This window comes from Rhea americana, unplaced genomic scaffold, assembly GCF_003343005.1.
Source record: "Rhea americana isolate MKP2758 unplaced genomic scaffold, rheAme1 scaffold_17, whole genome shotgun sequence".
NCBI lineage: Eukaryota > Metazoa > Chordata > Aves > Rheiformes > Rheidae > Rhea > Rhea americana.
The window spans coordinates 705,693-725,947 of NW_028185816.1; the positions used below are offsets into that span (position 1 = coordinate 705,693).

Sequence of the window (20,255 nt, forward strand, 5' to 3'; positions counted from 1 at the left end):
AGTATGAAAAATTATGTCTAAAAATCACAGAACTGAAACCTTCCTATAACAATAGGAAATATCAATGCAAGGCCCTTGCATMGCTGAATATAAGTGGAGATACATGCCCGTAAAAGCAGTCCACACTATATAATGATCTGATTGCAAGGTCCAAAGGCAGAGCTGTGATTTGGAATGTGGGGTCCTGCTCTCCAGCCAGCAGTGCAGAGCGCGGGGCTGCAGCTCTATTGCTGGCCTATTATGTAACAGCTACACGCTCTCTTCTCCCTAAGTGATCTAACTCCTCAAAGAAGCACATATTTCCAACTTGACTGGGGCTGCAATCTCTTTTTGTTTCCCCAGTGCTGAGATTCACAGAGATATTACACAAAATATACAGACTGTTTTTTAAGTTTCTCAAGCTCAGTATTACTAGATTTTCACTCTACTGATGTGTCATATTTTGAGCTTTCCAGACATACTAATTTTCTTTCCATCAACCTTCCCTATTTTATCCATCTTCTGTTGTGGTTCTCTCCTGGGTTTTTATTCCTAATTTAAAATCAGTCATATGAGCAGTAAGGCAAACTACGTAACATATTTCTGAAGAAATATGAATACATATTTTTGTGCTTAATTTATAGCTCTATTCTCTTGAAGCATGAAGTAAAATCTCTTTGCAAAAATATAAACACTGAATTGAATGACTGTCATTCTTTGGATTTCTGGAAAGGCTTGCACTGACAGCTGTTATTGCTGGTGCCAATCCCACCTCCATGTAATAAAACACTTCTCTGTATTATCTCACTGCATAAGTATGGTAAATACTTCATTACAGGCATTTATTTGCATCCTAGTCCATCTGTGACAATGAAACACAGGTGCAAACAAGTCACAGCTTCTCTGGCTGCATTGTAAATAGCATTAGACTAAGTGATCATATCACACATCAATAGTTCTCATCACCAAATATCTTACATTTGTCATTTCTGAGTACAGACTTCAAACAATGAGGGGGTTTTTCAGATTTCTCCATGTTCTGAAGAGGTTACTGTCTGTGTAACATTTTTAACAAAAGAAGAAGCAGATTTAATTATCTCCTATTTCCTAGAATCATTCACACTGGAAGAGACTCCAGAGGCCATCTAGTCCAACCTCAACAGTAAATTCAGACCAGGCTRATCAGAGCTTTATTCAGTCAGGTCTTGAAAATCTCCAAGGATGGAGAATCCGTAAGATCTCTGAGCAACCTGTTTCTGTGTTTAGTTATCCTTACAGTGAGAATTTTTTCTTCCTTATACCGAGTTAGAATCTCCCGTTTCATTTTGTAGCTATTGCCTCTCATTCATTCACAGTTCACCTCTGTAAAAAGTTTGTCTCTGTCTTCTTGGCAACCTCCTCATAGGTACATAAAAGCTTGTGTTACATCACCCCTAAGCCTTTTCCAGGTTGGACAAGCCTACTCCCTTCAGCTTTTCCTCTTAAGACAAGTGTTCCAGTCCCCTGACCATTGTGGTGGGCCTCTGCTGGACTTGCTCAACTTGATTATCTTTCATGTACTGAGAGACCAAAACTGGACACAGTATTCCAAATGAAATCTAGCGAGTGCTGAGTAATAGGGGATAAACACTTCTCTCAATCTACTGACTATGCTGCTATTGATACAGCCCAGTATGCTGTTAGTCTCGTTGCTGCCAGGGCACACTGCTGAATCATGTTTAGCTCACTGTCCCCTAGGACCGCAAGGTCCTTTTCAGCTGAGCTGCTCTCCAACCAGTCTGCAGGCTTTACTGTTGCAAGGAAAACTAACTCCAAATCCTTCTGAATGGCAACCCTGCCTTTGAGCTTTTGACTGCACCCCTCAAGTTGGTATCACCCTCAAGTTTGCAGAAGGCATATTCTATCTCATCATCCCTGTTACTGATAAGATTTTGAAACAGGATAGGTCCCAGAGTAGACCCCTGAGAAACTCCACTGGCAGTCAGCCTGCAGATGTAGTACAAAGCATTAGCCACTGTACTTTGAGTTTGATAATGTAACCAGTTTTTCATCCATCTAGTTGTCCATCTGTCTAGACTGTAGTGTCTCAACTTGGTTACAGGAATGCTGTGAGGGATTGTGTCAAAAGCCTTGCTAGAGTCAACGCAACCAATATTCCCAGCTTTCTGCTTATCCCACAGATCTAGTCACTTCATTATAGAAGGCAATCAGGTTAGTGAGTGCCATGCTGGCTATTCCAATTTACTTTTTTCTCCTTATGTGCCCAGAAATGACTTTCAAGAGGACTTGCTCTGTGATTACGTAGGGACCAAAGTGAGGCTGAAAGACTCATTGAAAGACCTAGACTGAGAGAGTAATATAGCAGTTTCATATGCAAAACAAAAAGCAAGGAAAAAAGAGAACTTTGTACCATTTATTAAATGGTACAAAGAGAGGTTTACCAAAAATAATGATATTTTAGCTCGACAAAAGAAACTGAACTAGACATTTCAAATGTCATTAAAAAGAAAGTGGTATAATAATTAGAGAAAGAAACAAACTAAGTAAGGTGATTAAGGGATCTTCGATATTTAGTTTTGTTTACAATGCGCAAAATATTCAATAGAAATAGCCTTTGTTCTTGAGGAGAGTGAACGAATTGTGTCAATCTTTAAAAAATGTGCATATGATGATATGGTGTTTTACAAAATAATAAGTATGTTGATTGCCCAAATAGTTAAAATGGAAGAACAAAAATTGCAATATGAAGGATAAAGATCCCATCTTACATATCTCTCCAAATTTTTAGAATATACTAATAAAGCCATAAATAAAGTAGATAAAGAAGAGGATACAGCAGATAAAGATAAAGAATGAGTTTGACCTAGTTGAGTAATTCCTATGATCATAAGAATGTCTCATGTCATCACCTGAGTATAAGTTTCCCATAGGTGTTTTGTCCCCTCACTTTCACTATTTAAATCAGGAAAAAGAATGTGAAAGGAAAGAACACTGGAGCATTTAAACTTCTTTAAATCAATATTTTGTGTTTTACCTCTTTGGGGATCTTTATTRTACAATACATGATCTGCAAGTTGGCTTTGTCAATTTTTGTAGAAAATTACAGCCTCCTAAAGTATTTCAGCAGGCAGTGGCGAAACATTCAAATGGAAAAGCTTTTGCAAATCTGATGCATTTGCAGCATTTCAATAATAAGTACTCCAGTATAATTAAAACTATGCCATTAGTCATGAGTATTTGTAATTAAAGGTAGATCTGCTGAGATGGATGTATCACAAAGGACATACTTTGCCTAGCATGCATTTTCCTTGGCTTCTGTTATCATTCTATCTCTACAGCCAATTGATTTCTTCAAATATCTTTCTTAGAACTAGGAAAACAAATCAAAAGTACAAAGTAATATGTGGGAGGAGGGGTCATCTGAACTTATCATACCGTCTAAATCACACATATCACAAGCTGAAAAAGCACTTCATAATGCTTTTCTGTTCACTCAGTGTATGTACACAGTGTATATGCACAAAGGGTTGTAAATTTGGTACTGTAATACCTTTATTTTTTTCTGACATAGAAGATCTCTGACAACACTTTCTGAAGTTCTGTGGCACAGACTTCCATCAGTATAAATTAAATGGACCAAATCCTCTTAAGTGGCCATTGAAACGATACCATGAGGATATTTCTTTTTTCATTTGAACAATTTCATAAGCACAGAAGCTCATATAGGTTTCATTGGAGAGCACTGCTCTTACAGGCCTAAAGTTCTCACAGGGGCATCTGCCTTGATCAGTGTTCTGAAAAGGAGAATTTACCTACAGATCAAATTCTCTAGCTACCTGCTTTTCATTCTGAGAGGCAACATGCATACATTTGCAGAGAGCTTTTACTGTTGTAAAGATAGGGAAGCACAGCATGAAATCCTGGTCTCAGTGAAGTCTACTTAGTATTAAATTCTGATATATAATATCTGTTAATTGACATTTTCAGTGAAAAGAAAGCTTTTATTCAAAAACATACAAGTTAAATTTTATAGAAATTGGATAGAAATACCTCTGAAAATTGTGTCCCTACAGACTTAGTGAAATTTTAGGTAGGACATTGGTTTCTAAGAGACTCCTTCCAACTCCTAGCACAGGGATAAGCTCTGGAACTTAGTGTTTAACTTATGTTTGATCTGGAAATTTTCTCTTCTGTTGTGGCTATTTCCTTTGGTGACATCCACGGTCAAAGAAGAATGGATCCAAGTGACTCATGTACTGTGAGCAAGATAGAGGTTAATTGCTGGGGAATTGAGAGAAAATGGTAATAACCTTTGGGATAAAATTGCTTTTCATCTTTGCAAGGATAATCTTCAATTCTTGCTTATATAAGAAAGCTGAGCAAGATCACCTTGATTGTGTGTTAGGGCCTAATTAGTATGCTATCAAAGGTGGGTTTTTTTCTGGTTTTTAGTACTAGAGTAGAGTTGACAGGTTTTAAAATACAGATATAAAGATATAAACAGAATAAAGAATAAAAGAGTAAAGATATAAAGATAAGAAAAAATATTTTCCTCTATGTATTATTTTAAAGACATTTCTCTCTCATCTGCCAAAAAAAAAAAAAAAAATGCAGAGTGGACAGTTACATTCTGAAAGCCACCTAAGAAATCATCAAGGAATAGGCACTGCTATGCATCTGACTGTGCTGTTACAAACACTGCCCTCAMGTGGACAGAAGGGAAAGTTCTTTTTTCTTTTAACTAAAACGCCTAATGTGTCTGTCGAGTTTATCATCAAGAACAGTGAATTTATTTGTTCTTACTGCTGAGACAAAATGTATGGGATGCCTACTTCATATCGTTAATTGAGAAGTAAGTTCTTCGTGTATATGAGAAGGAAACAGATAACCAAAATTCCTCATCCTAAGGAAAAATATCTAAACAATTTACTATGCAAAAAATACAGTTTAAGTGTTGACAGATCACCTCTTACAGATTTAGAATGAATGCATTAGGATGTTATCACCATCCCTGCTCACTGCTTCTTCCAGGTAGATGTTTCTGCCACAAATGTTGTGCCACATTAATTAGGAATATGAGCATTTCTGATCAGCTGCATAGCAAAGACTGTCGGTTTCTACCCAGCACAAACCTAGAGAAAGCCAGACCTACATAAACAAAGTTTGTAGATTTGAGTATAAATTTGGTATAAGTAACAAAATAGATATAGAAATAGTGTTTCACACAATACACATTGATGATAAGTACTATTTTGGAGATTAAGGTTACACTCCTACATCAGAATACTGGTAAGTGCTATGAGCAGTAGCATTGCTATGAGTAGTTATGAGTAGTATAAGCTTAATCTCCAAAATCATATATCCCCAAAGATCTGCTCATTACAAAAATAGGTTATAATAAGCTGTTCATAGTTCTCAACTATTACATGGTTTTCACTACCATGAAATAGAATTTTAAATAATTTTTAAAAATGTAATTAAGAAGCTTTTAAAAATGTTAATCTGCTTTTTAAGGACTTGGGGTCTATCATGAAATCCAACATATAAAAGTTGAGAACGATTGCTCTACTTTAAAACAATTCTTCCACTCTCTACTTAATTCCTTCAATATTTCCAAAAAAATCCCACATGGAAACCAAACACCCTGAGAATTTCTTATTTTCCAACAAGAAGAATATTTGTCTTGTATATCTTTTATGTTGATTTCCCTGGAAAGATCTACATATATCCCCAAGGATACTGTTTGTTCCTTAGAATATCCATGGTTTAAGTTGTCTTCTGGTATCATTGGACCTAGAATTATCCTTGGAAAAAGATTCTTGTTGCAATCCCAGAAAAATCTCTTCACTCCTCCAGTCTTCAAAGCTAAGTTTGTCCTCTGCTAGACTTACAAGGAACGTGGATATCAGGGTGGACACATGGTAGAACTGCATTTTTTCACATTTTATCAAGTGACATTTATTCCTCACACTGTGCTGCTACTCCTAACAGTACAGGCACTCACCATGACAAAGAAGCAAGAGCATTGCAAATCAGTTCTCTRAAAGTTGACTCCTAGTGCTTCCCCTAGTTCTGAAGGTGAAGTTACAAAAAAGTCACATTTCCATTGGAAAAAATATATTCAGATAACTGGTTTTTGTTTGTAGTGCTCTAACATACTTTAAGAAGAAGCTAAATCCAATCAAATTGCACAGAACATAAACGCTGCATGTTCAACTCACTGCAGGTGCTGTGTACAGTTCACTTGATTTCTAAATGCAAACCTACTGTTTGCAAAAAAGTGAATTCTGAACTCTCAGATTTTATTCACCTTAGCAAATGCTAAGAAAGCATTGAAAATTCCAAGTGTAAAAAGTGTATTAATAGTAGAACTAAGACTTTATCTAGCCTAGAAAGCTTTCTGATGAYAGAAAATGAAATAGTGACATCCAAGGAAAGAAAATAAGATGCTGAAAAATTGAACAAGTTCTGTCACTGAAGTTATTTAAAATGTTCTTTTAGCTCATGTTTAATGTGCACCACCAGTGAATCAGTTGGAGAAGGAAATACTTGATGATGATTTGTCATCTCACTGCTCATGTGTACAGTTCATGATCAAGACAAGGAGACGCACCTTTCTCCAGAAGGAGGTTGAGCAAGACCTGACAAGGTTGGTAAAAGTAAGGAGAGGGCATGAGGGTGGGGGGAGGAGCAAAAGGGAGAAAGGAACTCCTTTATTTGAAAGAAAGATCTGTTGTTTTTCTTTCAATCAATCTCAAAACACAAAAAGAATGGGTATATAGTTAAACTTAAGCAAAATACTTGTTATTAACTAACAGTTATTTTATGATGATTTCTTCAGGCACTTTAACGGTATTTGAACTTTGTGCATTTCACCCGTACCTAGACAATAATATCTTTGTGAAAATAGAGCCCTAGAAAGCCTAGAAAGCAGAACTAAATTCGTATGTAATTTTTTCATGACAAGAGATATGATTATGTTTTGTGATACTTCACAGCCTGTATTGAATTAAGAATCTAGTCTCCCTTCTGATGCATTCAGAAAACATACTCCTACAGTTAATTTTATTGCCCCTGCCTATCTGGTCTTTCCGTGACAGCTGTGCATGATTTGGAGTTGCAGCACCTTATAGATGTATCTGGCAGTTGTTGAGACAGCAGTCTCATTGTCTGTCACAGAGGAAGAAGGTACATGGACACATTTTTTTACTCACTTTCACATATTGTAGCATCCTTTCACAAGGTGCAGATTATCCAAGTTGTGTAACAGTGGAAAATCAGAATGCTCTAGGGAGTCATAAATATATGCAGTGTTCTTAAACAATAAATTTTGGACATAGGGCACTTGTTTTATTCCTACCTCATTTCAGTCGTAAACCCAAGGTACTCTACAACTTCAGTGGGATTGCAAGTGGTTTGCCTATGCAAGAAAGGTATCAGGCCACATAGTATATAGCAATATTTTAGCATTTGACGTCTTCAAAGTGATTTACAGTACAAACATGAATGAATGAATGAATGAATCCTGACTATCTTTCAAGAATAGAAAGGTAAATGATACTACTCCATGTTCACAAAGAGCTTAAGTGACTTTGGGGAAACTACTGGCAGATCTGATATTAGAATTTGGAAGTTTGATGAGTCAATGTTATACTTAGTCTGTTAGATCTACTGTAGAAAAGCAGACTATAGAGAAGATGTGGTCCGAAAGAGGAATGGACTAGTACTTCAATGTGGAAGCAAATGGACTTCAGCTGCTGTGATACAGGGAGGTAGAAAGTAATAGATCAAGAGTATTTCTTCCCATCAAAAATAACCAGTGCCAGAAAAATTTGACTGCAAAATTATTTAAGGCTTAGTCTATGATTGCATTGCTCTAGCAGGGCAGTTTGTGCTGTACACTGTCTTAGGACAGGGAAGGAGCTCCAGTGCCCTTGGGAAAGGAGCAGACTGCAGCTACCAGAACAATTTATCCAAAACGTGGTCTGCTTCCTGGCTGCATCTCCCAGGGAGGAGGTAGAAAGGATTGGTAGGTGTGAAATGGTGGCAGCAGTTCAATCCTGTTTCTTCTCCCAAGAATCCCCCATATGTGGAGAGAAACTGGACGTACCTGTGTGTATGCACAGTGCAATACCCAAATGGGAAATAAAGCATTTCTATGAAACATCTGTTTTTCTAACCATGTACTGTATTTCCAGTAGCCATGGTTATAGGAAGGGGCAGAGGCTTCAGATGCCCCTGAAGGGCACCACCTGAAAAGCTGGGATGGGCCCAGCTGACTTTGGGGAAAGTGTGAGGAAAATTCCAAACAGCAACTGGCTGCTTTCTGTGGCGCTTCCTTTGCATGGCTCTTGTGCCCAAAGAACTAACAAGTGTAATGAAGCAAAAAGAAAATACTTCATTGCATTTTAAGCCAAATCATAAAACTCCAGTAATCCCTTATCAAATATTTATTACATGAAGTACAACCTCACAAATCATTAAAATGGAAGCATATGGATTATGTGAAAGGATGCCTAAACATACACAGGTGGGTGCTAAGCTGAGCTGCTCAGTATCATGGACTGTTGTCTGAAGGAAGCCATATGGTGACAGCTGTCTCGGGCAGGGGCATGTGTCTTATGGTTTCAGCATATGTACAAAGCAACTGTAATCACTCTTCCAGAGAACTGGAAGACAGAGCACATCGTTCTTCAACCATGAATGTCAAGAAATGTTCATGCATTTTTGACTGTTGATTTCTCTCATGGTATTTTCTGCAAAAGTCACTGGAGATTTCAGACCAGTTTATTCAATTTCACAATAATAAATAGCACAGGAGAAAAAATACCCTTTAACACACACAAGTTTGATTTTTTTTGTTTGTTTTTTTTTTGTTTGTTTGTTTTTTTGAGCATGCTTGAATTAAATTCAAAAGCAGTGTGTCAGTTTATTGCAATCTTGGGCATTCCTAACATGATGTGAGACAGCCTATTTGCCACCAGATGGTGCTCTCACGTTGAGCTCGAGGAGTGCCTTTAGCCTTATTACAGTTCCCGGACTTATCTAAAAAGCAACATAAACCCTCTTAAAAGAAACAGGAATATAACTCACTAGAATACATATGACTGTTCCAGATGTTAATTTCAGATAAGTAATATCCCCCTAATAGTATAAGAAAATTAATCTTAATTCTAGGAAAATCAGCACTGAAACCACATAATACTCCATACTAATGTAAAGGTGTAAACTCTATAAACCTTTTATCTGTGTAATGACTATTAGTTGAATAATGCCTTCACAGTTAAATAATACCAATTCCAAACAGGTAATATTCCAACATTACAAACTGGAAAAGAAGGCAAAGAGATTACTTGTTTTACTCAAAGCCTTGAAAATTGTTGTGCTCAGAGTTTGAATGAAGGTGGTTTAACATTTACTGTTTAGAGATCGCAGATATTGGTTTACATGTTGCTGAAGTGTCCTTCATAGAAGCTTCTCTAGGAAGGAAGTGTGACTGCACTCTATTTTGTAGCACGAAGTACAGTATAAGAGCACAGCAAAGGCCTTCTAGCTGAGAAGTCTTGTTTTTCATGGGGAAGTAGGAGAGCTAGATATTGTCACAACAGTTCCTGACATCCAGTTCTTGTAAAACTGTGCAACGTATCCACATACCACATTCCTTATGTCTGTGACTGGTGCCAGAATTGCTCCTTCACAGTTACCATCATTACTGGCCACACAAGTGAGATCTTTGAGTGTCACAAGCCAGTACAGGATCTAGAGATCATATCCGGCATTTTAGCAGTGAACCTCAATGCTTTCTTCCAAGAAAGGATTTCATTGTTGGCTCTGTGGTTTGTGTGGATCTGTACCTGAATGTTTCTGCCCAGTGCTCTCCTTCACATTGGTGCAGATATTATGGCAGAAGACAGAGGTGATTCATCTGTCTCAGAGATTTCTGATAATGAACGTTGTCTTTCAGCAGCAGGCAAGTCTTTATATTGTAAATGCAGTACATTCTTCTTTGGTGTTCTTTGCTATTTCAACAGGTGCCATTTCTTATTCTTTCTTCCCAGATGGACCCCGCCTAACCCAGGTGCTCTACTACGTAGCTCTAACCTAGGTGGAGTTCGTCAGTAAGAGGCTTTCTTGGTCCCACCGTTCTTTTCCTATTTCTTCTGCTACATGCAGCTGTGAAACATAGGAACATTTTGGTTAAAGAGGAAATGAAGGAAGCTTTTAGAGGCCAGTGGAATTTTGCTGGTAAGTGTAAAATTTAGTTTTTCTCTTAGGGCAGGAATAGCTTTGCCTGCTTTTTATAATAACATTAATCTCAAGTTGCTTTTATTCTGTTTTCTCTCTGTTTTCTGTTGCTATACATGTGCAAGGTCTGTATTGTCCCTTTCATTCTAAGCCCTATAGCAATGTGTCAACCTTTATCCCTTCCATTCCTTTCCTTAACATGAAGTCTCTGTTCATACAAGCTGTTCCAGGTGTAGGTAAAGGGAAGTCATTTAACTGTTTATGATGAGGATCAGAATGCCAGTTTTTTTTTTTTTTTTTTTGACAGAGTCTGTCTACCAACATGTAAAGAGTCAACCATGAACTTCAGGAGTTCATGGAAGTCTAGAATTAGAGTGATTAATTTTAAATAGTAAGTAAAAATAGTAAAAATAAAGAAAAGTAAAATTTCTATGAGAAATTATGTTCTTCTTAACAATTATAGCCAATCTGAGAGTATAATGGCCGCTAAATTCTGCACACATCTGGAGGTTTTATAAATTTGCAGGTGTAATATAGAAAACATTCATATTTTCACAGTCATTCCACAGCATAATCAGTGTAAGAAGACAGACCTGTACATTCCTTTTCAGAAAGCTCAAAGTCAGAGCTGTAAATTGGCTGAAGCTGACATTTAGTGTCCTTTACCTTTAACATCCAAATGCAATGCACAAAAGCAACTGAGGCTCCAGACTGTGCTAACTCTTAGAAAAGGAAAGGAAGCTGGAACTTGGAGACTGCAACATGAGAAATTCTAGCAAATACTGTATGAGACATTGTGTCATGACAGGAATGATACCAACATCTGCTTTTGTAACGATAGCGTGACACTGTCAGTGAAAAAGGCTATAAAGAGAGAACGTTCAGAAGTATTTGTTCACTGTTCTTCTAAAAACTGTTTTTTTTCCTGTAAAACCTGATATTAGGAGTAACTTGGCTTCTAGTATTCTCTAGTATATGATTCATTAGCCACTTTTCAAAATGGTGTTGCTTGCTCTAAGTTATTGTGCCCACAATAGTTTAAAATACTAAGTCATTTAAACATACTAAAATAGTAAAAGCATTTCCAGCAAAGTCCCATACAAAGCTACTAGTGCATTAAGAAGTGTATGCTTTTTTTTTAGATGTTTTCTTAATTCAACATGTACAAATCTTTTTCATCTTTCAGGATTTAAATAGATCAGGAAATTGATGTACATCAGATTGTGGAACTCCATGCTCTGATATTAATCAAGTACAAGTAGTTCAAGTAGAGACATTGATGTCAGAGAAGCTGTTACACTGAATGTTTATTTGAAAATAAAATTGAAATGGAAGGTGCAAATCTGAAAGTGAAATGCTTCTGCCTTTGGTAGTTTTAAGCAATATCGTTGTGAACAAGCTTCCAGCCTGTGCCTTCTTTTTTTGAAAGAAACTTAGGTTTGGCTGGAGACAAGGTCTTAGGAAAGATGCCTTGCTGTCAGTTGTTTGGGGGACACATATGGATGGCTAAAGACATGTAATTTCAAGAAGATTTAATTAACCAATAATTTTTTTAGACACCTTTGTCAAATTGAGAGATGCAGGCAATCAGATTAGATGATTACTGGTAAACATAAATGTCTTTAACATTATATTGGTCTATTGCAGTATCCTTTGTGACAGTAATTCTATCAATCATCTTTCAGAAATGCTTTCCACAGCTTTCACCACATAAAAGACAAAGATGGCAAATACCATTTACATGACTGAAATGCTCATGCCACTTGCTCACCATGCGGCTTCCCAGATTCACCTCTAAACAATGCCTCAAAGTATTGTCCCAGGGTGTTCCCTGGCTCCAGGCTCCTGGCCTGACGCTTGTCCAACATTATGACTTCTCTTACAACTGTTTCTCTTTTACTTACTCCCGTGTCTTTTCTGTTCTCATCTCTGCCCCTGACTGGAGCAGAAGATTAAACACCTTAAGGCTGAGATAGGGAAGAATTATTTTAGTCTACATTCTCCAGAAGAAGACTTGCTATTACCCTTTAAGTTATGAAAGTATGCCCCCGACTCCTAGTAAGAACATGGGTGTCCAGATATGAAAATTGTCAAACAAACATAATTGCTGAGTTCTAGCAAGTAATGAGTAAATCAAATCTTACTCAGTTGAATTCCAAATATATGAATAGCTTTCTGTGTGGTCTTTAGTTTGGACTCTGGAACATGGCTTTGGATATGGCATATTGGATCCTTTCTGAATCAGTATTGATAATATTTTTTCCTGCTGGGAGAAGTAGCCAACTTATTCTTATTTACTTATATTTTAAGCCTGCCAGGAAAAACAAGAATCTGAGTCCTCCTTCGCTTTGTCTCTTTTTTCATCACAGAAGTATTCAAACAACTTTAGAAAAGAGAAAACATTTTGTGAACCAAAAACCTACTTCTTTATCCTCATGCAACGACTTGAATACATAGGAAAATAAAGAGTTCTAGGAGCTTTCTAGGCTCCAATGTTGTTTAAAGCTTACTGTATCAAGTATCCTCCCCAGGATACTTTATGACAAAGTTGCATGCATATACCTTCCTGTTGTACCTGCAACACTGAGAATTTCTCCATGAGGGGTGAAGTTTTCTTCCTTTCCTCTAGCAACAGCTTTAATTTCTTTATACCTCCATCAAGTGTGTGATATGCCGGTTCCGTCACATAGTCATGAACAAGAATATACTTGAAGAATATACTGACCCGTGCATTTTTTCTAACTTTCCTTAATGAAAAGCTTTATAGATTTTTCTAAAAAAGGAGATCAAATGTTTTATTGAACTATTTTTTTTTGTTATAATTACTAGAGAAGTCTTTTCCTCCTAGAGAACTCCATTCTGCAGAATGATGTGTCTTATTCAATGGGCCTGTGTGTTTTATGAAAAATGCCTGTAGAAACCTATTGGTTTGATACAAGTTTATTTCTTTAATATTTACCAAAATGAGACAGCTTTCTGAGAGATGTGTCCCACTTAAAGAATAATAGCCTCTGTTTCAAGGGATGAGTTCTTTATTTACAAGAAACAGCCATCTGAAGCATTTTAACAACACCCGTTTGTCACTGATGTTTTTCAAAATACAATGTTTTCTGCTGTCAAGTTCATTTCACACAAGTGAGCCATCATTTTGAAAATTTTAAGAGGAGACATCAGATTAAATGTGATCCAAATGTCAGTTTTCTAGACAGAAGTTTTAACAAATGGGAAGATCAATGTAAATGTTTGTTTAATGTGTTTTAAAATGTCAGTGGGAACAAATGAATATTTTCTTGCTCAAAAGATGAGCTCTTCAGCATTCTACTGTCATTTGATAATTGTAATTGCATCCAGGTACAAGTCTTCCAGCACTGTATAGGCAGCAGAAATAGCCTAACTGGGAATAGAAAAGACAGATCTTAAATCCCAGAAGCACCCTATTGCCTGTCATGAGGAAACCACAATTGAAAAAGGTTCAGGAACTGCAAATGAAGTGGCTTTATAAACAACAAAGTATTTTGCAGAAAGCTCCAGAGTATGAAAAATGTGTCTGAAGAGCTAGAGGAGTATGTCTGGAATAATCAACCTGCAGCACTTATTAAAGGAAAGTATGCAAGAAACTGTGAAATTCAGACAGAAAGACTCAACTTCTAGATAATTTAAGGTCCTGGAGAAATTAAAGACGACAGCTCAGGAAAGCACAGAGGACACAAACATGTACGGAAAAATTCCTCCAAAAGCTGAAGTAAGTGAAGTTATGTAGGTTGGCAATTTGTGTAATATCTGGTAAATTCTTCAAAGTGAGGCTGAATCCCCAACTAAAAGATGGGGCTGAACAAATCAAATACAGTTGCCCTGACTACAGTCAGAACTGCGGTATACATGGCTATCCGTTAATGCACTGAAGACTGACAGAAAGGGTTACTGCAGTCTTTGTGAAATGAATACCCTGCTGTAGTGGAAATTCTTGCAGAAACTGAAAACAAATACATTTGTTTAAGAATTAGGACATGGTCCCAGAGATAAATCATGAGCAGGACTGGCTTGCCCGTAAGTAACATATAAAAACAATGAGAACCTTTGCCTGGGGGGAAACAAAGAAGGCTCATGAAGAAATACTCTGATGACTGGGAAGAAGAGTAATTCTGAGCTGCCCTGAAAGAAGATTTAAGAGGTAGGTAAGAAAGAAGATGGTGAAACCATGTGTTGCATATGACATGAGAAAATGAGAAAGCCAAATTAAAAAAAAAAAAAAAAAAAAAAAGCAACAACTTCTCAGGCTGGTACAGCTGAAGCCTTGTAGCATAACTAACTCAGAGGCTTTATGTTAGAGTATGGCTGAAAATAAGTTATTTTTTATTGAAATTGTGTCTCTCTATGTATGGACAAAGGGAGAGGAATGAAAACAGTGTTTCATTTGACATCTTTGGAAATCTTTTGGGTTCATGAAGACTGGAAATGGACTTTCCACTGTTCTGGAAAACTGGAAATGATTAAAAATTTGAGAAAGGAGTTAGTCTGTAGGAAGAATGGCATTAGGAGAAGAGGGAGGGGAAAGCCCAGGAGGCTATTTCAGAAGTCCATACTGAAGATGTGCACTGCAGTGGACCTCAGAATCTCTGTCCCCTGACCACATGGATAGAGAAGCTAATGAATACTGCAGCCTCTTTCTACTCCACTGCCCCAGATTTTATTCCCATGCAAACCCAAGTATGAGCAAAGAGGAACGATGAAATGATGACATATAGACAAGTCAGAGCCCTGGTGTGGATTCAGGATAGAGCTAGAGCTCACGCTTGCATTTTTTGAGCCCGAAACATTCCCAGGTCATCATCTAGGCACAGAGAGACTGAGAATCTCCCAGACCTCCTATATGTCTAAAAGGCAGCATATCTGATCAGTGGGAAAAGCCAAGCACAGTTTTTTAGTTCTTGTATAGCTAAGCAGCTAAATTTGTGAGCTGAATTCTTCTGGACTTTGTCACATTGAAGTTAACAAGGGATTTTGTCCAAAGGAAAGGTTTTGGGGAATACAACTCTTGATCACTTTATGCTGCAGCAATTACAATGAAAAGACGGCCAAAAGTGTTTAGTTTTTCTTCAGACTTTCAGACAAAGAGTATTCCTTTGGATGAGTAAAAACGGTGAAGGGAGGTAATTAGGCCAGCATTCCTTATACAGTGGCTACATGTGTGTCTCTCTTCCAGACTATTGAGCTATCAGATAGCCCAGGTAGCTGTGCTAACCTCAGAACAGGAAGCAGTATCATTACATCTACAGGCACTGCACTCAGTGTAATTGTGCAATGAGAGACAGGGCTTTTTTAAATTGCTGTATGGTTTATAGTATAATATAGCTGGAGCTAATGTGCCCAGCTGGCTTGCCCCTGGGCCGTATGTCTCTGTGAGCCTGCTGGAAGTTTGCTTAACTTTCTTTGCACTTTGCCTCGTGCTGTGTAGTCAGGATCTGAGCAGACAACCCTGGCTGACTAGGTAGGATCTCAGGATAGAAAATGGCTTATAAACAGGAGTGCAAGCAGAACCCAGGGTTGTCTGCACCTTCAACTGGAGGCACAGCTCCATCTAATGACTTTTCTAAGGGCAAGAAGTAAATGTTGATCTGCCTGTGGCTATCAGCATGGCTGGCTACCAGTTTCCTAACCAGCCTCACTGACAAGCGTCTGATCCTGGCAAAAAAGCCAGCTGGGTGAGTGCTGTTGCTAAGCTTTGAGAACTGTCTACGTCTTTATCTTTCCCCATAGTGCTGTAACAGACAAGCAGAAGCATTTCATGTTACTGCATGAAATTTAACCTGAGATCACAAATCCTAAAATATCTTTACCTTCCACTCCTGTAATTCCTGTCTTGTATCACCATTGAATGCCAGAGTCACATTGCTCTATCCTGACATAGTTTGATTTTCTTTTCAATGTAGCCTTTGTTCTGAACTTTCTTGTTTTGTAATACTTGGATTGAGGATCAATTTCAAGACCTCTGTAGTGCATTTTGTCCTAAATTATTGCTTTATGTATTTACCTGTATTATGATTTAGTATTTGGAAACTATGGAGCACTATGGTTGTACATAATTCTTTGTTCACAGGCACACAACAAAACTCACCACCTACACATTAAGGCAGAGAATAAAATGAAGCACTCAAGCCCTATGCTTATAGTGTGTATAACGTTAATATAGGTTAATACCAACACAACTACGGCTCCTTTCTTATGGATGATAGTTTATAGAAACAATAGAAATGTGGTTAGTATAAATTAGAGTAATAGGAGGAGGGGGGGTGGTGAGTAGAAGAACCTGATGTAACTTTGAAACTAATAACTTTGAAGCTGGATCTGCTTTGAGTGTGAGGTTGGACCAGATGAGGTCCCTTACAACTTAAGTTTTTCTCTCAATCTATGATTCCAAGAAATTCTAAGACTATAGCATCCAATCTAATAAGGGGAGAAGGAGATAAAGTGCAATGAGGAAACAGGAATGGAAATATTGAAGGAAAGGAAAGTGAAGATTGGTCTCTCTAAGACAATATAGAGGCTTGATTTATTTCAAGTTCTACTATGAAATCGGTTGCTGTACTTCAGGCAAATTACTAACATAGTGGACTTGAGCTACAGTTTTCATTCCCATGAAATACCAAGGAATATAAAGCTGTTTAACTGATGGAAGTAGTTAAGCAAAATGCAGTTGATACGGTTTCAGAGAAACTAAGGTTGACTAGAACCAATTCACAACACAAAATAATATTTTATGCCTTAATAGTTTTGACAAATCTGTTTCTGCATTTAAGCAGGAGAAAAAAGAAAACAAACAAAATTTGAATTCCAGCTTGACCCTGAAAGACAGATCCAAAGTATGGACAAAGACAGAAGATTCTGGCCCATTGTGGAGTAAATGAAGTGTCTCCTGGAAGAAAAATACTCAGTTTTATTTCTTTTACTCTTTAGCCTCAAAATTTTCTGAGTCAATTAGAATTAAGTTTGCAAAGGTGTTTGATTTTTAGGCACCTGGCTACTTCAGCTCCTGGTTTGAAACCCAGATTCTCTAAGCAATGAAGTCAAGTCTAGGCCTGCATGTTGGACCTGCCAGGAACAGAGATGAGGCCCAGGTTACATTCCCAAAAGTCATAAAGCTCTTCTTCTTAGGAGAGAGAGATCTGTTTTCCTTCTTAGGAGGATCCTTCTTAGGATGATCATTCCTCTGTCATTCCTGCAAGTGACAACTTTTTCAGTTTTCAAAGTAGAGATTCCAGGGAATCTAAGCTCCATGGTATAAAAATAAAGATTTCTATCATGTGGTCAATAAAAGATACAATGTTCTTATAACTCTTGGGCTTGCTTAAAATTAGAGAGACACAATGAAGTCAGTCTCTGGAAAATTCTTGTGAAAGGAACAGTTTGCAAGTACTGCTTAGAAATGTGAACCAATTTAAAGACATGAACTAAGTCTCTCTCTCCTTTTTCTTTTCTGATTGTATATTGGTGTTGTTTCACACTCTAACACATAAAACCCAGCTTTGGTCTTGCAGGCATTTTTAATTATTTAGCTATAGATTTATATAACCCTGTGTCACACTACCTCTTTACATGGGGTAGTAGAGTTTCAAATACTTCTTCTGTATTAAYTAATCCAAGTCTGTGGCTTCCTTATAATTTATTCTAACATTAACATACTAGAGCATGTTAATGTGCTCTCCAATGATGAAAAATTCACATCGCTACTTCGTACGACCAGTTTGCTATGTTCTTTGAGAAGCAACTGTACAGTACTGCATTGAAATGCAAATATACCACTATATTATGTCACTGTAATGTTTTCCTGTCCATAAATAACGTAGGAGGGGTAAACTAAATGTGACTTCAAAAGAGTAAACTGGAAAAAAAAACAGATTATTAGGTTTCATGGTATCCCCTCAATTTCTGAGGTTCTGGGATTATGAAAATTGTTACAGCATTGTGAACTTATGCTCTATCATTGTGATGCTCTGTTCTATCAAGACATTTTGTCCTAATTCAGTAAAAGACCAACTCAATCAGATGCTATTGTGCTTTAACGTTGATATTTTGAGTTCCTTAAATAGAATGTACACAGCAGCAATGATAAGCACAAACTGACAACATTGTGCTCTGAATATTCTTACATTATGATCTGATGGCATCAGAAATAGCTTTGTGATAGAGTGCTGTACTACACTGTGTGGTGGTGCCACTAAATTAACTTGTGCTGTTGTTTGCTTGATAACTTCTACATGTACTTTCCTGTTTTTTGCCTAGCTCTACCAGAAACTTTAATTTTAAATTATGATACTAAAATGGCTTAATTATCACTATTATGAGTGCATCAGCTAATACATTGTCACTGCATTGTACATATCAACAATGAGCTACAAAAATCATCAAATGATACTGCATTCATTATAGACAAGGATTTAAGCTCCACCATTTTTTAACTGTTTTCAGAAATGAGACTGGACAAAATAAACTGTTGCACCTACATTAAAATATTAATACCTCCCTCATTACTTCCATTCTATGTCACCAAAACTCACATTTTACAAAGTGACTTCTTGCAAGTTCACCCATATGTAACTACTGTAATCATTTGAGAAACTTTAAATTGCATGTCCAGCAGAGATTTTTCTGAATTTATTTTCAGAAGAGGTCGTGTGTACTGAACATATTCTGCAGCTGTATCTCTGAGTTGGAATGAGCTGTTCCATGCTGGCGAGTCTGAAATGAAAGAGCTTCATGCCTATAATGAAAAAGGCTACCATATGTCAGCATYTCATTAGAACAAAAAAGAAACTCAGTAACGCCATAATAGCCAACAGCAAGTAGTGAGATCTAGTGAGATCAGCAGGGATGTGGGTGTTTTAGACTGGAATCTTTGTACTGCCTGATTTACTTGATTTTCGTATAGGCAGATGATCAGATAAAGCTTTGGCATCAATGAGTGGATATTTTCTGAGAAATAATATATTGTCTGAAAAACTGTCCACTAATAGTTAGGATAGTTATTTTAGAATTATGTGATTCTAAATACTCTGTGAAAAAAATAATAATTTCCTATTCAGAGTAACTTTTAACTAGTATGGAGTAAGCCATGAAATACACATACCACAATGAGAAGAAAATAATTCCTGAATAGCTGCTCTCAGCTGAATAGCTGTGAGCACAGCTCAGATTTGTATGGACTGGATAAGTAATATGCAATAACATAATCAATGTAAACAACAGTGCTTGTGTAATAATGTATATGCACCCTCATCTGAATTAAGATTCCTTGCTAAGATTATATAGGAGGTTTCTGAACTTCTGAATGTCTGACATTTTACAGCCTGATGCAGGTCCATGTGTGCAGTATTTAGTTGTGAAATAAATGGCGTGTGGCAACAGGGCACAGCATCATGGCATGTTCCTTTGAGCCTAGTGATATTTGGKAACAAGTGGTGAGATAACTGTTAGGCAATGGTATTTGCACCGCAGGTATCACCCGTTTACCAAGAGTATGCTGGTATTACTGACATTGCACTGAAGTCAACCAAATTTGTCTTATTTTCTCAATTTATTGAACCTCTAGAAACTTCACAGAAACCAGTGCAATCCCTGTGACATGTCGCAAGTTGCTGGGTATCTCTGTAACAGGACATACAGGAATGATACCCGTGTATGTACATATGACAGGAGGGTGGCCCGTTTTGTACAAGTGCGATGCGAAGCGCGGCAGAGGCTYGAGCAGGCACGGTCGGTTCCTCGGGTGATGCCTGCGGGGCAGTGTCGAGCCGTGACGGAGCTGCCCCACTCCGACGGCGCCGCGCTGTGATGGAGCAGCCCGTGCGGCCGATCCCGCGATGGTGGATGCGCAGGATGCGGCGCGGCGGCGGCAGAGGCCTGCGGCAGCCGCTGGGGCTGTTCCGCAAGCCGTGATGATGGAGGCCGTGACAGAGCCCGTCCCGCTGTACTGTGTCGCCTCCGCAGCTGGGAGAGCGAGCGGCGAGGCCGCCGCGCGGTGCCAAGCGGGCCGG

At 37.8% G+C, this 20,255-nt stretch overlaps 1 long non-coding RNA gene across 2 annotated transcripts in view; it reads left to right on the top strand.

Annotated features, from left to right (window-relative positions):
• The window catches only part of LOC146598088 (uncharacterized), a 36,946-nt gene extending 19,452 nt beyond the window's left edge, over positions 1–17,494 (top strand). Inside the window, exons 3-5 of one of the 2 annotated variants that reach the window (XR_014895313.1) lie at positions 6,481–6,628; positions 10,038–10,224; positions 17,022–17,494. This is a non-coding gene — a long non-coding RNA (uncharacterized LOC146598088). Of the gene's footprint in view, positions 1–6,480; positions 6,629–10,037; positions 10,225–11,410; positions 11,567–17,021 lie in introns of those variants that run through there. The other variant, XR_014895314.1, reaches the window with a different exon arrangement.
• Positions 17,495–20,255: the final 2,761 nt, after the last annotated feature.